This window comes from Castor canadensis, chromosome X, assembly GCF_047511655.1.
Source record: "Castor canadensis chromosome X, mCasCan1.hap1v2, whole genome shotgun sequence".
Classification (NCBI taxonomy): domain Eukaryota; kingdom Metazoa; phylum Chordata; class Mammalia; order Rodentia; family Castoridae; genus Castor; species Castor canadensis.
The window spans coordinates 23,301,339-23,319,280 of record NC_133405.1 but is presented as its reverse complement, the minus strand read 5'-3'; the positions used below and the strand labels follow the sequence as shown (position 1 = coordinate 23,319,280).

Genomic DNA, 17,942 nt, shown 5'->3' with positions numbered 1-17,942 from the left:
GGCTTGGGAAAACACTGTGTTCTCATGTCAAATGATCAAAAACTGAGACAAAACTCAAATCTCATAGAAATGGATACATCTGTAAGCAGAAGTGTCCTTTCATGTGGGGAATGCATGACATGCAATAAAGATCACTACACTGTTCTTCCTATGATGGTTCATGCCAAACTGTTCCAGAGTATTTAACATAAGGCTAGAAATGAAAGACTTCCTGCTTGTTTTGAAGGGTAAGCAACTCAAAGACCACTTTGACCTTGCATGGTAGTACATGCTTGTAATCCCAGCAATTGAGAGGCTGAGGTTTGCTTGATACTTGGCAAGCAACCTGGTTCAGACCAGGATGAGCAACAAAGTGAGACCCTGTCTCAAAAAACAACAAAAACAGAAACAAATACAAAAGGTAGTGGCCTATCATTCCCAGCTTACTTCGGATGCTGAGGCAGGAGGACTGCTAGTTTCAGGCTAGTAAGAACAACATAGGGAGTTCCAGGTCATTCTGGGCAATTTAGGGAGGCCATGTCTCAAACTAAAAAAGAAAAAGTTCTGGGTATGTAATTCACTGGTAGAGTACTTGCCTAGTTTACTGGAGGCCCCTGGTTCAATTAGCAGTAATAAAAAAATTAAAATTAAATTGTATTTTATTTTTTAAAAAAAGCACTTAATTTGTGATTTTTTTTTTTTTTCCTACCAATGTCCTCTGGGTTTTAAGCAACCTCTTATCTCTGCCTTCACCAAATTTATTGTCTGAAAGAACCAATTTGATGTCCTGGCAAACTATTGGACAAGGAACACAGAGTGAAGGAAATTGCACTTGAATGGCAAGGTCAAATGGAAATTTACTTTCTGAAAACACAAAGAGTCCTAATGGAAGAGAGCGGACTTAGGCCTGTCTAGTTTTAGACTGAAAACTAAGAAAAATGCAGTCTGTTTTTTCAAGCTGACCAGAATGAAATGCAGCCATGTTTCCTGGTACCTTCGTTTTTGGTTTTTTCAGACCTAAAGGGTGGGAGAAGAGCACGCAAAGATGGTGCTTGTGGGCATTTCTGGAGCTACACTGCCACCGTGAGGAAAAAGTTTCAACAAAAGCAGCGCCATTACCATTTCCTTCCCATGAGCCCTAGCAGTTCAGGGTAAGTCTGGCTTGTAGGAAACTGGAAGAGGCTTGAGTTTCAAGCTGGGTCTCCATGACTTTTAAGGCCCTTTGAGAGACCTTGAGCTATCTTGGTGTTTAACATGTAAAGTGAGGGGTCTGAAGTCAACTAACAGCTACCATGAAACCCTGAAACAGGAAGAGCCAGGCCCTGGGTTTGTCCTAGTATGGACAAGACCAAAGGAATACCCTCAAAGACAAATGCAGGCTCTTGAGGGCACTTCTGTCCTGTTCTTGCCCTTGGAAGTTGTAGTTAGCAGGCTTTCAAGTGGTATCACTGTGCTACGTGGCTTTTGAACCATCCTGGTTTTTCTCAGAGTATAATGGATAGGCTTGTTCCAAAGGAAATTTTGCAGCCTTTGGTATGCATGCTACAACTCTGATGAAATACAATTTACTAAGAGCAAAATCTATCCCAGATGAAATCACAAGAGGGAAGGGCATGGAATTCAATGTCTCAGCTTTTCCTGAGGAAATTGAAGTCTCTGTGGTCCGGGATCCCAAGCCATGCTACACTAATCTGCATATTTCTCCATCTGTTTCATAGTTGGTGGTGATAAAGATGTCTCATAGGCCTGTTCTCTTGGGAGATTTTCGAAAAGATCAAAACTCCGCCACACTTTTACACTAGGGTTTGGGGGGTGTAACAATCTCAGCATGTGTTAGATCCTGAATTTGATCCCCAGCCTAGCAAAGAAGCCTACCAGGTATTTTTGTTTGTTTGTTTGTTTGATTGTTTGGTGATACTGGGATTTGAACTCGGGTCCGCACTGATTACTGGATGGGCACCTTACCACCTGCACCATGTCCCTAGCCCATTTTACTTTCTTAAAACTGAATATTCAGCTACACTACACTGTTGCTGCTTCCTCAACATGGAGGATTCTTCCTGACCATCCTCTCTTTGGTATCCCCACTTAGATGTGTGAATTTCTTCAGTTATCCAAATGTAGACTTAGCTCCAAAATTTTGTGCAGACTTTGACTCAAGAAAACTAACCAAAAACTGCTGAATTCGCCTTTAATTTGCCTGTAGCTAAGACTTAAGAGAGCCAAGACGCTACACTGAGAGGAACTCAGGCTTGCCTCTTGACTTCCTGTGTTATTTCCTGGCAGCAGCTGGTCCACTCCAGGCCCCTCACTCTCTAGGTTCTACACTGAGAGAGTGCCTGCCAATATGCAGTCTCTCTTACAGTCCTAAGGTAGAACAGAAGAAAGTCCAACTGAGTTCAAGGCTCTTAAAACTCCAGGAAGGCGACCTTCTGTGACTGCTAAGCCTCATGGGAAGAAAGCTGTAATGGCGCTGCATTTGTTGAACCTACTTCCTGATGGTGGCAGTAGTCCTGCATATAGACTCAAAACCATTTCCTGGCATGCTCTTTGCCCCCGCCCTTCTTGTCTGAAAAAACGTCACCCATACTCGAAGGACAGGGAAACATGACAGCTTTTCATTTTGTACAAGCTCTATATGCTACCTTTTTGCTGTTGTTTTCTGTCTGAAACCAAACTGAGGCCTAAAACCATCATTTTCATCAAGTCTTGGTTCTCACCAAGTTATCAAGTTGTTGCTTTAAGGGCAAGGCTCAAGAAGCCAGTCCTAAAAGGGAACAGTCATTTCCAGATATCAGGCCTAGACTTGACTTACTATTGTTAATTACAAAATTATTCTGATACTTCTTAAATCGTAATGAAGACTTCATTCAAGACTATTGTTAATTAGGGGCTTGCAATTAGGGAGAAAGAGATTGGGCTCAACTCTGAGCACAGCAAAGACGGCTAGAAATTTATAGACAAGTGAGGGTGATCAGTGCATGGAAAATTCACTAAGGGCAGACATCAGGGGTAGGAGTCTTGCTAATTGCACTTAAGATTCATGTTACAACTGAACTAAACAGGCCAAAGATAGGGAACAGAGGAGTGGGTTAAGTTTCTTCAAGGAGTTTGTCACTGTTCAGGATTTTAAGGGGTCCTCCATTTACTGGGTTACACTATGTCCAACCCTGGGATCTGAAGAGGGAGACATGGTATAGGTTTGAAAGAAAGTGGAAAGGTAGGAGATCAGGAGGACTAGCCAACAGAGAAGGCTAGAGTCATGTCACCAAAATATTACCTGTGGTTGGGGTGTTCCAGATGTCCATCAGTTCTTGGGTGCAATATCTAAGATTAGGCAGCTATCCCAGGTGTGAAAATAGAACCACTAAGAATAAGAAAATAGTAAAGAGTGTTTTATTAGCAAAGCAACAGTACACCCTAAGAGGTGAGGCAGGCAGTTCAGAAACTGAAGAAAGCTCTGAAGACAACAAAGAACACAAATAAAATTAAAACATTAGGATTATAAAAAATTTAAATGTCATATATACTTATAATAAGAGAATGTATCAAACTCTTTAGGTATCAGATCAATATATAAAATCAACAGTTCTATATGCTAGCAAACATTACAGAACATAATTTTAAAGATGATATCATGTACAATAGCACCAATAGTTATAAACTAAGCATGAATAAAATATACAAGATTTTTAGTTAAAACACCATATAAAACTACTGAAAAATAGTAAAGACAGCTCAAATAAATATAGGTACCATGATCAAATATAGGAAGATGTAATATAAAGATATAAATTTTTTCCCAATTGATTCATTGATTCAAAGCTTCTCTAATTTTATCATTGCAAAATGTCCTTTTTAATTGGAGAACAGGAGGGCAGAACAGGTCCCGCCTGGGGGGGTTGGTGCCTGCAGGAAGGGGGAGGGAGGAAAGGGTGTAGAAGGGTGAATATGGTGCCAATACTGTGTACTTGGAAAAACGACACCTATTGAAACTATTCTAGGGATGGGGGTAGGGGAGAATAAAGGAGAATAGTGGAGGGGGTGAATTCATATATATTTGATATGTTGTAAGAACTTTTGTAAATGCCAGTGTACCCCCACCCAGCACAACAATAAAATATAATTTTGTGGTTTTATTGCGGTACTGGGGCTTGAACTCAGGGCCTACAACTTGAGCCACTCCACCAGCCTTCGTTTTTGTGATTTTTTTTTTTCCAGATAGGGTCTCACAAACTATTTGCCCAGGCTGACTTCAAACTGTGTTCTCCTAATCTCTGCTTCCAGAGTAGCTAATATTAAAAATTATTTTTTTAAAAATTAAAAAATCAAAATGTTCTTTTTGTGTTTAAGTGCTTGTAGTTACAAATTGCATTTTTCACACTAACACTGCTGCTTTCTTTGTGTCTGATACTGACACAAAGTCAAATTATGGCACAAACCATAATTTTCAAACTTTTTCTTTTTTTCTTCTTTTGGGGGGTGTGTGTATGTGTGTGTGTGTGGTGTCTGGCGTGAGGGATTGAAGGCCTCATTCACATGCTAAGCAAATGCTCTACTAAGCCACATCCCTAGTTCTCTTTTATTTTTATTTTTCAACAGGGTCTCACTAAGTTGGCCATACTGGGCTCAAAGTTGTGATCAGTCTTGCCTCTACCTCCCAAGTAGCTGGGATTACAGATGCGCCCCACCAAACCATGCTCCATTTTCAAACGTTTTATGATTTTTTGGTTTGAAATTACTTAGTTGGAAGAAGTATTGAACCTTTTTCATTTTGTTTTCTTTCTTCTACGTTAGCCCAATATGACTTCTGTCATATTGAGGGAAGAATTGTGTCCATTTGCATTTGATGCAATGAAGAAACACTCAACTTTACTCTTCCCTTCTTTATTTATTACTTTTTTCATTTCTTGTGATTGATGGGATGCTTAAATCATTGACTATACTTTTTTGGCCATTGTTAATTTGTAATAACTTTCATTTCTTCATGCTCATAAACAGGCACATATTTCAGTCCAATATTTATTGAAATAAAATACTGTAAGGTCTTCATTTCTCCTTAAACAGTAACCCAAAATGTTTTGTCTATTAAAATATGTATTTCATTCTATCCTTTTGCATTTTTCTCACCCCAAAAGATTTTGCTGAAATTGTCTAACATTTTTAGTTCTATTCTTATGGAATTTCTCTTACAGTATGTGCCTTCAGTTATGAATATTTGTAGAGTACTTATGTTACTCACTTACAGAGAGTATATGCTTATAAGTTTTAATTTAAGGTCTTTTTTGTTTCTTCATCATCTAACTGAGTTCTCTTTTCCAGATTATTTGTTTGGCTAGATATTTTTTCAACTATCATTGTTATATAGGCTATGTGGGTAACATAAGTTCTGAATGTTGCATGTCCACAAGGAACTTCTGTTCACCCTAATTGATGAATGACATCCATGTCGGATTCCCTCTCAATAATCTACAGATGCTGTTCATTGATTTTAATTAATTTTCTCAAGTTGCAAGTGAGAAATCTGAATGCTGTCTCATTCCTTTCCTTTTGTACATAACTTTTAATTTTTCACCTAGGAGTGTTAGGTGACTGTTTTTTGGAGGCAGGGGTTGGGTTTTTGTTTTTGTTTTTTTTTTTGCATTTTTTTAAGACAGTCTTGCTCTGTAGCCCAGGCTGGCTTCAAACTTGCTATGTAGCTCAAAATGACCTTGAAATTTAGATCCTCCTGCCTCAACCTCCTGAGTGCTAGGATTGTAGGCGTGCTCCACCAAGCCTGGCTTTAGAAGATGACTTTTTAATAATTTTGGAGTTTTACCCTAGTATGTTTAGTGCATAGCTTTACTCCAGCCTAGACCACACTGAGACCTTAGAATTCAAGCCTTTTTGTTTTCTTTCTTTCCTTTTTTTTTTTTTTTTTGACAGCACTGGGGTTTGAACTCAGGGCCTCACGCTTGCTAGGCAGGTGCTCTACCACTTGAGGACCTCCACTAAACCTTTTTTATGTTTAGTAGTTTTCAAGGTAGGGTCTCTTGAACCCTACCCAGTCTCCCCTTGAACTGCAGTCCTTCTGATCTCTGCCTCCTGAGTACCTAGGAATACAGGCATGAGCCACAGGTGTCCGGTTTTCCTCCACTTTTTTTTTTTAAGTACACTCTAAAATAGCATACATATTCATATAGAAAAACAAGGTTGACAATTGCAGCTTCCTAAATACTAGTAAACTTAAGTATCTTTTCATTTATTTAATAAACAAGTAGAATTCCACTTTTATTTATTTTATTTTATCATTTTTACCTTTATTTACATGTGTATACATTATTGGGGCCACCTCCCAGAATTCCACTTTTATAAACTACCTGTTTAATTCCTTTACCTATTTGCCATTGGTTTCAATGCTAAACAGTATTTCCCCCCCCCACAGGAAGTCCAAAGCATAAGACAAATCCAAGCAGAAGACAAAATCATCTCAGCCTCTGTAAGAGGTCACATGTTGACAGAGGAGTAGTACCAAATGGTTCCCAATTATGCAGTGAATCCTAAGAAATGTTAGACACTCCTCTGCAACTTGGTGGCAAGTATGGTTCTGAGGGTGTTCAGCACCCAAATGATGGCCATATTGTCAGGTCTACTAGGCGTTTTCATCTGAGCTCTTTATGAAGTCGTGACAGAGAAAAACAATGAAAGTATGAGAACAGCTAGGTTTTGAGGACCTCAGAATCCGCTAACAGAACAACCTAAGAGATAAGCCCCTCCTTCCTTTCCTCTCCAACTCCACCGAGAAAACCAAGAGCAGAGCTCTGACCCATGGCCAGATACAAACCACTCTTTCATATCTCCAGGTTCAGAGAATTACTTCTGGTCTTCCCTGCATTGTTTTGGCCCTTGTATACATGCTTCTTCTCCACTATCTGGCCCTTCTTGGCTTGGCAGGGTGGCTTCCAATGCTTCTCCATTTGCCATCCTTGCTCAAGGCAGTGGGATCCAGACTTTTGGTGTCTATACAACCCCAGCAAGCAGAGTCTGTTTTAAGATGTCACGTTGAATTAGCCTGTTTCATGCTCTGTGACATAAGGGAGTCAAGATCTGTGGCTTCAGGACAACATAAACTGGCCTGTCTTAACCTCTGGGGGGCAGGAATAGGGAACAACTGGTGACAGCCCTGCACTGGGCTCTGAGAGGCTGCCTGCATCAAAGTCCCACCCCACAACTTCCTGTGCCTGAGTCCTGCCTCTGCAGCAGCCAGCTACTATACCTGGACAAAACCTCTGTGAAGCCTGTGGCATTGAGCCTTTGTCCACAACTCCTGGAAGAACTCCAGGAAGCCAGGATGGACCAATTTGAGCCAGAGGCTGCTAGGGCCCTCGCTTCAATGGCCGTTTACTTAAATCGAAAGTCCTCACAGGAATGAAAAAAATAGCTGCCCTGGGTGATTTGAAATTATTTCCTCACGATGGCAGTAGTGTTCCATATGCCAACAAATCCTGCTGCCCAAGCCCTCTTCTCCCGCCCATCCTGACTGAAAAAACTCCGCCACTGACAAACAAAAGGTGCCAGGAAACATGGCGGCCTTGCCTTAGGTCCAGTTTGAAAAACCTTTCACTGGGCTGCAGTTTTGCTTTTGGTTTCCATCTGAAACCAAACTGAGGCTGAAATCTGCCACCCTTATCAGACTTAATATCTTTTTCAAGAATTCAATTTCCGCCAAGACTGGTGACATGCACCTCTAGCCCCACCTACAGGGGAGGCTGAAGCAGGAGGATCACTTGGATCCAGGAATTCCAGGCCAGCCGGGGAAACATAGGCCCCAACTCTAGGGAAAAAAAAAAGTCAGTTCCACCAGGCCTACACAGTTCTACTCTTGTTGACTCACCATTACTTCCCTAGCATTTTCCCATGCTATCAAGTGGTTGGCTGGGGGCAAGTCTCAGTGCAAGCCTAAACAAAAAATTGGAAAGAACACTAGGTACTAATCCATGTGTCCCTGCCTGGCTCAATTCTGAGTCTCCCAAGGAATTCTGCATTTTCTGGATAGAAACCTAGGCCTTATGTGTTGGAAGCCATTTGGCTGGAGCCTGAACCAGAGGCTGGATATATTCCAATCAGAAGTTACTCAAGAGTTTGTCTGGCGATTTCACTAAGCACATTGGAACAAAGCACTTTCCCCTGTCATTAAGTGGACTTTCTATGACTTCTTGGGTGTGTATGTGTGTTATCATTAATCTTCTAATGATAAAGTTTTAAAATCACTTTCTCATTTGGATTCAAGACATAGAATTTGCCAAAGACTCAGTTATAAAACCCGTTAAGACCACTGATAACATTTTGGATCATTCCCTTCTAGTCTTTTGAATAGACAGAATTCTCTGTTTACTTTCATACACACCAACAAATTTAGATTAAAATTCAGTGTTGGTACACTATGGTTTGTATAAGAAATTGTCATCCTGATTCCTGAGCAGTTTGATAAAAACATATAAAAATTTCAAGTACTCGTTTTTAGTAAATAAAAAATGTTTCTTGTTGTTCCATTTATTTTATATATATATGTACTACTTATATACATGCATATATATATATAGATATGTGCACAAACTGGATGTAGCTTTATATAAAGTCTTCTGTACCACCTATATAAATTGCATACCTCCACACCAATGTATTTTCTTAGCTGGAAATCCTTATACTCTATACCAGAAAGTGTTTTCTTTTCCAAGTAATTACAAAAGTAACACCTTCCATTGACAACTTGTTCCCATTTTGAGAATTACAAAGCAAAAAATAAATGATAGGTACCTCAATCAAAATTAGAACAAGAAATTTTACATTCTCATGGCCTCCCTATCCACATATTATGTATATATATACATATGCATATATATACAGATTTTAACCTAAAATCCAAATTATCTTGTACATGAAGTGTTTAGACATGTTTTCCTCACTTATTACAATGTGAAGTCTTTGAAAATATTATTAATATTCTTTGGAAATATGTAATATTTTTAATACTTCTCATCTTTTGCTTTCTCTTTGAACTGAGCAATTCTTAGAATTACAAAATAGACATGTATAAAGAAGTGAAATGTACCCGTGTTTATTGCAGCACTATTCACAGTAGCCAAGTGCCCATCAACTGATGAATGGATAAAGAAAATCTGGTCTACTATATGTGTGAAGGATTTTATTCAGCCATAAAGAGAACAAAATCATGTCATTTGCTGGAAAATGGACGGGACTGGAGATCATCATGTTAAACAAGATAAGTCAAGCTGAGAAAGATGTTTTCTCTCACATTTGGAATCTAGGTTTTTTTTAAAAAGCTATGAAAGTATAAGGGGGACTATTTGGGAAGAGGAAAAGACCAGTGGGAGGGGGAGGGGGTAAAAGAGGGCTATGCGGGGGAGTGAATAAGATCAAACTACATTATATATATATGTATGAAAATGTCATATTGAAAACCATTATTGCCTTTTTCTTTTTTTATTAATGGGACTTAAGTTTGAACTCAAGGCTTTTCGCTTACAAAGGTGCTCTAGGGCTTGAGCCACACCTCTTAAAACCCATTATTTTGTACAACTAATATATGCTAATAAAAATAAAAAGGAAGTGCAGAGAAGTCACAAGTACTCCCACTCGAGCAGAGAAGGACTTTTATCAAGAACCAAATGGAGCCAGGCCCCGGTGGCTCATGCCTGTAATCCTATCTAGTCAGGAGGCAGAGATCAGGAGGATCGCCATTAAAAGCCAGCCCAGGCAAATAGTTTATGAGACTTTATCTCAAAAAACCCATCACACAAAAGGGCTGCTGGAATGTCTCAAGATGTAGGCCCTGAGTTCAAACCCCAATACTGCAAAAGAAGAAGCAGCAGCTCAATAGATATTCATCTATAATCTATGGAAGTTTGCTTTATTATATTTATTAGTTATTTGTACTTGTGTGGGCATGCGCCCACAGGTTGTCAACACTTGTTGGTATGACTTTTAACTTCCATGATCTCTTACAGCTTGAGTTGCTTTCTTCTATCATAGTTTTCACAGGCCTTACATCAAAAACCTGAACTGTTCATGTGTCATTAAATATATTTCAGAAAGCTGGATTTTCTGTTAAGTAGAATTTGCAAATAGCATTCTGTTCGCACAAAAACAAGAGGTTTTTAGGGACTATTAGAGATGTGGAAGGGGAGAAGGTGGAGGGAAAGGGTGACAAGAAAGGTTAACAGGGGGCAATATGACCAAAGTACATTATATGCATGTGTGGAATTGTCATAGTGAAACCCATTACTTTGTACAATTGATATATGCTAGTAAAAATACCGAGGACTTTAAACCTTGCATATGTATGTATACATATTTTTAAAGAAAAATACATCTTATGTTATTTTCTCAATTCTATATTGGGATAGCATCAGGTTGTTGGTCTTTTAAAATTTTCAAATATAACTTTTTCTTGTTTTTAACATTTCATTGTTATTGCTTTGTAATATAGTTTGAAGTCAGGTATTGTGATACCTCCTGCATTGTTTTTTTGACTGAGTATTGCCTTGGCTATTCGTGGCCTCTTGTGTTTCCATATAAATTTAATGGTAGATTTTTCAATCTCTTTAATGAATGTCATTGGAATTTTGATGGGAATTGCATTAAACATGTAGATTACTTTTGGTGTTTTTAACATTTCAAATCTAGATAAGAATAAGCTAAGTACTGAGGCTGTGGCTGAAGTGATAGGAAGCCTGCCAGCAAACGCAGCACTGAGTTCAAACTTGCGTACCATCCTCCCCTGGCCCCAAAAAAGAATAAGTGAAAACTTGAAGGCAAGCCATTAGAGGCACTAGAAAATTACAGTTAGTTTTTTGGTTTAAAGGCTTCCACATACTTCCTTTGTACCAATTCGCTTTAAAAAAAAATCTATGTTTTTGTGTTTAACTTCAATTAAGCACGTCTGTAATAAGAAGACAGACCCCACCTCTTCACTTTCTTGTGACGTGTAGCTATATGGTCACTTTCAAGAGCAGTCTCTGGACAAAGGGATGCCCGTGAGAAAGGTTAACTGATGTTGAACTTCAAAGAGATGAACCAATGTTAACAGTCTCACCCGGTTCCCAGTTCTAGAAATTATTACACAAACTGGGTGATGTGAATGACGTTTTTATTGAGTCTTAAAGTACAAGAGGCATTCCGGGGGAACTTGAACTACAATTTACTTTGGTACTTGTAAATTTAAGACTCTGGTAAGAGAAAGAGATGGCTCTTTCCTTTGCCACCTTCCATGCTAGGTGGGTTTCCTTTTTAAACAGCTTATGTCTGAGATGAGTGCAATGACTGACCAGTAATTAGAGTTGACAGTAATTACAACCTCCAGCTATTGGTCATAGTGTCATGCTTGAATTTCTGGAACTCAGTAAGGTACTTCCATCCACCACCACTACCCCTTCCCTCCCTCCCACCAGATCAGTCTCTTAATGTAAACCAAAATGTATATGAATACAAAATTCCTTGGCCTGAGAGATACCAGGACTAGGGCTACCTTTTTTGTCACCCATAGTTGTAACTCACTGTCTTGACACATCTGGCTTCCCCAGTCTAGCATATGGGGAAACTATTACTTCAAAGCAGGCAGCTGAACTCAGCTGATGCTGGACTTCTCACTATCACTTGCTTAGCCAAAGTGGGTCAAAGTCAGAGGTTGCCTTATACCTTCAAAGGGTGGCTTGACTTCAACTAAGAACATCCTCAAGCACAGCTAGACCCAGGTATGGATATCAGAGTTCCAGAGGAACTCTGAGTCCTTATGGAAATGGATAGACGCTAGTAGAGGTGACAGCTCCACCCTGGGTAAACAGTTAAGGTGTGATCAAACATTAAGAACAGTGCACCAGAATAACATTCCTTTCTCTTCTGTAAGTAGTTAGCACCTGACATTATTATTGGAACAGAGGAGGGAAATGGTCACATGCAGTGACTCCTACGACATTTTAGGCATTTCTCCTTACGCTGTGAGCAAGTGTTATTGAGTTCCTGGTGTGCTGAACTTCCCATAGAAAGCTATCTTGTTAGACCTACACAGAACTTTCATTAGAAAAAGTCTAAGAAGCAGACAGAGAGACTAATACTTGCTAACATGAACGAGCAGTTAGATCCCAAGCCACAAGAGTCTCATCTTTCTTAGGAGAATGTCAACTGCTAAGGAACCCATTTCTGTCCCCTTATAACAGCTGAAATAAGAGCAGGTCCCTCTAATTCAGTATGTCTTCACACTGGACTCTAGAGAAAAGCTGCATAGCCACTGTAGCTGTTACCTCTTGGGCTCAGAAAATGCCTCCTGACCTTCTGTTTGAGTATATCTTCATTCCTATTGATGTTCTAGAATTTACTGGCTTGGAACAGTGGCAATACTCCTTTTCCTCAGGCCCTTCTTGCTCCAAGAAATGGGTACCAGACCTTTTTTTCTTTTTTTGGCAGCAGTACTGGGATTTGAACTCAGGGTTCATGTTTGCTAGGCAGACACTCTACCACTGGAGCCACTCCACCAGCCCTTTTCTGTGTCAGGTATTTTTGAGATAGGGTCTTGCAAACTATTTCCCTGGGCTGAATTCAAACTGTGATCCTCCTGATCTCTGCCTCCTGAATAGCTAGGATTACAGGCATGAGCCACAGACTTTTGATTGTCTCTGAGACTCTAGAAAGCTCACCAGTTGCTTGTTCGATGACACTTGGAATAAAAGTCCCCTTCCTAACCACAGCTCTCCAACACTGGTGGCCCCTTGTGCTAGCCCACTCATTGTCCAAGGGGCATAAATGTCAAAGAGATAAATGCTCAGAATCCTTCCGAAAAAGACCCTAGTGATTTGTTTAGACTCACTCTCACAGGTAGGTTTCTAAGCCCCACTATTTCCTGTACTTGACCCACTTAGAAGCTGCCCACTGAGTCCTGTACCCTACCTGCCAACAACTTCTCTAGGATCCTGCCTTTGTCCAGAGCTCCTCATTTGAAGTGAAGGACACCTGTTCAGGACCAAAGTCCAGTCAACATTACAAAAGTTTCAACCTTTCTCAACTGCTAGGTCTCCTGGAATCTTCACTCCCAACTTAGGGTTTTGTCAAACTACTTCCTCTTGATGGCAGTATTGCTCAGGGAAAAGCTGATTAGCTCAGCCTCCCAGACCCTCCTACTCCTACCCATTCAATCTGAAAAAAGCCAACGTGAGACAAAGGAGCCAGTCAACAAAGCTGCCATGCTGTTTGCCCTGTTTGGGAAAAATCTGCTCCTTGTGATCACTTTTGCTTCTGTTTTCCATTTGAAATCAAACTGAGGCCTATACCACCCAGTTCCATCAGCTACGCTTGTTTTCAAGATTTCTCTCCACTCTACCAAGGCTCTGCTCTTCATTCAGCCTCGATTTCCAACAGTTTCCCAAGTCATTTGCTTCAGTGAGCGATTCCCAGCAATCCAGGCCCAAGAAAGTGAAGACAAAGGAGTAAGGGCCTTGAGAAAGACAAACTAGGCACCAGGTCACATGACTTGCTTCACTACCAGATTCCCTGGGAATCCTCCATTTTCTAACCTGGGACTTCAGTCTTTTGTGCTCAGTGGGAGGCAATCATGGCTGGAACCCTAAAAGGAGGATCCAGATAGCTCTCACGTCCGAATTCCATACCGTGTCCCTCTTGAAAGTCACATATATACTCAAACTTATATGTGTTCCAATCAAAAGGGACAAGAGTTTTGTCCAATTGCTTCATTATTTAACACGGAAACACAAGCACGTTTCTTTCATGCAGGTTATTATATGACCTCCAATGGCTTTCTGTGATTTTACTATGTATGTATGTACCATTTATTAAGTCTTAGGAGTCAGTCTTACAGTGTTTTCTCATTAAGACATAGTACTTGTAAAGAGTTTAGAAAATCACCATACATTGATCGAGAGTAAAAGCACTATCATAAAATCTTGTATTAAGCACTAATAACTCTTTGCATATTTACTCCATTTTTTCAACTCACACATATAGATCTATATTTATAGTGATACACAACAAACATAATGAGATTGTATTTATATGTGCATCACATTTTAAATTCAATATTTTCATTTCTGAAACATTTGTTTTCAGGATTTTAGACAATAAAACATTTCCAAAGCATTTCTTCATTAACCCATCCATTAAAGAATATTAGATTCTTGCTTAATTTTTAAAACTGTATATATAGGACATAAAATATCTATAATGTTACCACTCAAAATTTTAATCTTGAAGCATCCCTTACCTAACCATTGCTATATAATAACAATGATTACACTATGTGCTTATGCCTACGAATATTAGCATTTCTTTTTTATATTCTTTTCAGAATTTACACCAACTTTTTTCTTAGAATTTTTTTCGAAAAACTATATAGCAACAAGAATTCAATAACTGAAGGTTGACATTCATATTTTTCTTGAAAATTTTTATGAAGGACCTCAAAGATTCTCACCACACGTGCAAAAAAAAGGTAACTATTAATTGACTTGATTGTGGTAATCATTTCATAATGCAAACAAATAAAAACATGCTGCAAACCGTAAATATATTTAATTTTCATTTGACAACCATATCTCAATAAAGCTAGAAAAAGCATACTAGTTTAGAAATTAAATAATCACTATACCTGCTCAAGTATCTGCTTGATACTTGAGGGCCTAAATTTAGCAGGGACTGGTAATTCTCAAATTAAGAAGACTTTTAAGTGAATGCACTCACACTCTACATGCAGCTAGACTTGTTCAACAATCTCTCTGTATAAATGTAAGTGCAAATACAGGTATGACTACATCCACTGAGAATTTCAAGTTGAATTACACACTCATACTAGGTTTAATGCCGACCATGATTGTAAATGTGAAACTTTGAAAAATGTTCACACATATATAGTTGGATATAGCCATCTACACGTTTGCTTCTCTTCAAACATAATTGGATGCATTCTGGGTATGTTTTCACACAAAATCTTCAACACTAAAGTCTTAAACCATTTGCATACTTGCATATCATATTTCTGAGTGTTTGGAATTTTTTTTGGTATTTTACTAAGACCTTTCTATTCCAAGAAATTATAATAGTTTACCTGCTGCTGGCAAAAGTATGCAAATCTTCATAAATTATAAAGTAGATGATAAATGCCAGCTCCATCACAGTACAACCAACCAAATGGCCTTGCCATGCATTCTTACTCTGCACATGCAATATGTTCATTTAAAAATCGTTCAAATTCCCATTTACTTTGGGCATTATAACATTTTCCTCATCTGTAGCTTTAACGTTTTAAAAATCATTAAATATTCTTTCAAATACTGACATGCTTTAAAATTTTGCCTGTTTTTGCATTTATAGAACCAACCACGCTTCTTTACAATGTACCTGCTACAACAGCCATGTATGAAGTGAAGAAGGTCACAGGTAATGCCACCTCCAGCAGACAAGGACTTTTTAAATGTTGGTTCATCTTCAGTCATCTTCACTGGTTTTTGATCCCCTTCAGTTTGCGTGTGGTCTACACTCCTAGTAGAAGTCCTAACCATTCTCCCCAACACCCTTCTAGCTCCAAAAAATTTGGGTGCACATGGTTCTGCTACCTAAAAAGGGCCGAGACCCAGAGCTCCTGGATACCACGTGTCAGCCTTTCCCATGCTCTGAGGGGGCAGGGAGAGAGACAAATATCCGGAGGCTGCTGGTGGCTTCCTGTAGTCCCGCCCACACTGGGAAAATACTAACACTTCACCCCAGGATTTCCTGTGTCTGGACTTCCTGGCAGTTGCAGACTTAAATCTTGCCTCCAGCAGGCGGCCTTCTATATCTGGACCCCTCCTAAGTAGGCCTCATGGAGAGAAACAGATCCAGCTTGTCCCAGGCCTGCTCAATTTTCAGACAACTTGGATCTTTCAAACCAAAGAAAGAAGAATCTTTCTTTCCAAGGAAAGAAATCTTCCAGATTTGTCCTTATGATGGCAGTGTTGCTCCAAGAATCTTAACACTGTCCCTGTCCCCTAGCCCTATTCTCCCTTCCATCCAGTGTTAAAAAGAATGGGACCCAGAGACAAAGGCACCCAGGAACTATGGCTGCTGCTCTTCTTGCCCAGTTTCAAGAAACTGTTTATATTGTTGTGATTTTGCTTTTGGTTTTCATCTAAAAATCAAACCGATGGGTTGCTTCAGTTCAAGAATTCAATTTTCGTCTACCTAGTCGTGACAATTCTGATTTTAGTTCACTCACCATTGTGCCTCCAAGATTTTCTCATGGTACCAAATTGTCTTGGCGTATCAGGGGACAAACCTCAGGGATCCAGGTCTAGTGGGAAAAGAAAATGGTTACCCCTAAGGGCTTGGACAACTGCAAATCTAGGTACCAGTACATGTGCTTCTGGACCTGGCTCATTTCCCAGGTCCTCTGGGGGTCTTACTCCATTTTCTGGCCTGGGCATTAGGACTGTATGTTGAGGGAGAAGCTACTATTTTTCTGAAACTCGAAGTTACGTGTCTAGTTAGTTTTCAAGACTACGTGCTGTAAAGGCCCAGTTGGAGAGGTATCTGTCTACTCAAATATAGATAAATTCTAATCTGAAGAAACTGATTCAATCAATGACTTCCTAAAACTTTATTGTGTATGTCACCTAAGAATCAGTCTTCTAGGATTTTCTTGTAAGTAGCTAAGGCATGACACTTGCAAAGGACTCAGAAAATAACCATGTGCTGATCGAGAGCAAAGCGCTGTCACAAACAGTACAATAAATTTTCACATACTATTTCAAGACATATATATATATATATATATATATATATATACAAATTCAATTTTGATGTCCTCATGTACTCATTTCAATATATACACACAAACATCTGTATTTAGCTTAAAACAAGTTTACGTTAAAATAAGATTCATATGTATGCCATGGTTTTAGATCACATTTTTATTTGTTTCCTAAGCAGTTTGCAATTATGAAAAATTTGCATAACCTAAATTTTTGGTAAATGAAACACTTGCAAAATGCTTCTTGATTGGCACATTCACTAAAAATATTAGAAACTTGGTGAAGAAATTTTCAGCTCATAAAACACTTATTTAAGAACTGGAAACTGAGTTGGTGGATTGACTCAAGTGGTAAAGCACCTGCATAGCAAGCATGAGGCCCTGAGTTCAAACCCCAGTGCCACAAAAAAAAGAAAAGAAAAGAAAAACCCTGGAAACTTAATGCTTATGATGCCACCCATAGATACCATGATTTGAAGACCTATATTTTCTAATCTTTATTATGCTGACATGTACAATATATATACTCTAAAACAAATGCTGAATCATAGCGATACACATATGCCTCAGAAGATGTAGGGGTCCCCCCTCTCGAAATTGTTATTATTATTATTTTTATTTAAGACAAGGTCTTGGTATGCAGCCCAGGCTGACTTCAAACTGGAAATTCTGTTGCCTCAGCCTCCTTAGTGCTGGAATTACAGATGCAACCCACCATGCACAGCCTCCAAAAAATGTTAACCTATGTTTTAATTTAAAAAATTTCAATCTTATTTTATTATGTAAACTGTAAGAATAGATTACATTACTGTATAAATAAAGTTTGTATATTGCATCAATAATCTAGGTGTAGTCTATCAAAGCTTCAAGGTGAAGGCATTCACATTTTTTTTCCTACAAGTTTCACATTTTTGTGGCTCAAGCAGTAGAGCACCTGCTTTGCAAGTGTGAAGCCCCGAGTTCAAATCCCAGTTACACACACACACACACAAAAAAAAAAAAAAAAAAAAAAAAACCTAAGCTTCACATGTATTTGTGTAGGGTTTGCAGGGCTCCCTGGCAATACAGGAGACAGGTAACTTGCAGGAGAACCAGTAAGTTCATCTGTACTTTTCTAATTTTGTTTTCCTAACTAATGTACACTTACCTTTCCATTATCATTGCCGTAGGGGGG

The 17,942-nt window shown here is 39.1% G+C and overlaps 2 long non-coding RNA genes across 3 annotated transcripts in view; one reads left to right on the top strand and one right to left on the bottom strand.

Moving 5' to 3' along the window:
* Positions 1-15,492, top strand: part of LOC141419894 (uncharacterized) — an 89,792-nt gene extending 74,300 nt beyond the window's left edge. The window contains exons 3-4 of the long non-coding RNA XR_012444624.1: positions 9,086-14,476; positions 15,355-15,492. This is a non-coding gene — a long non-coding RNA (uncharacterized lncRNA). The remainder of the gene's footprint in view (positions 1-9,085; positions 14,477-15,354) is intronic.
* LOC109675454 (uncharacterized) overlaps positions 1-15,519 on the bottom strand; it is a 62,968-nt gene extending 47,449 nt beyond the window's left edge. For both annotated transcript variants that reach the window (XR_002211435.2, XR_012444623.1), the window contains exons 1-2: positions 15,382-15,519; positions 3,260-3,346 (exon numbers count right to left, since the gene is read on the bottom strand). This is a non-coding gene — a long non-coding RNA (uncharacterized lncRNA). The remainder of the gene's footprint in view (positions 1-3,259; positions 3,347-15,381) is intronic.
* Positions 15,520-17,942: the final 2,423 nt, after the last annotated feature.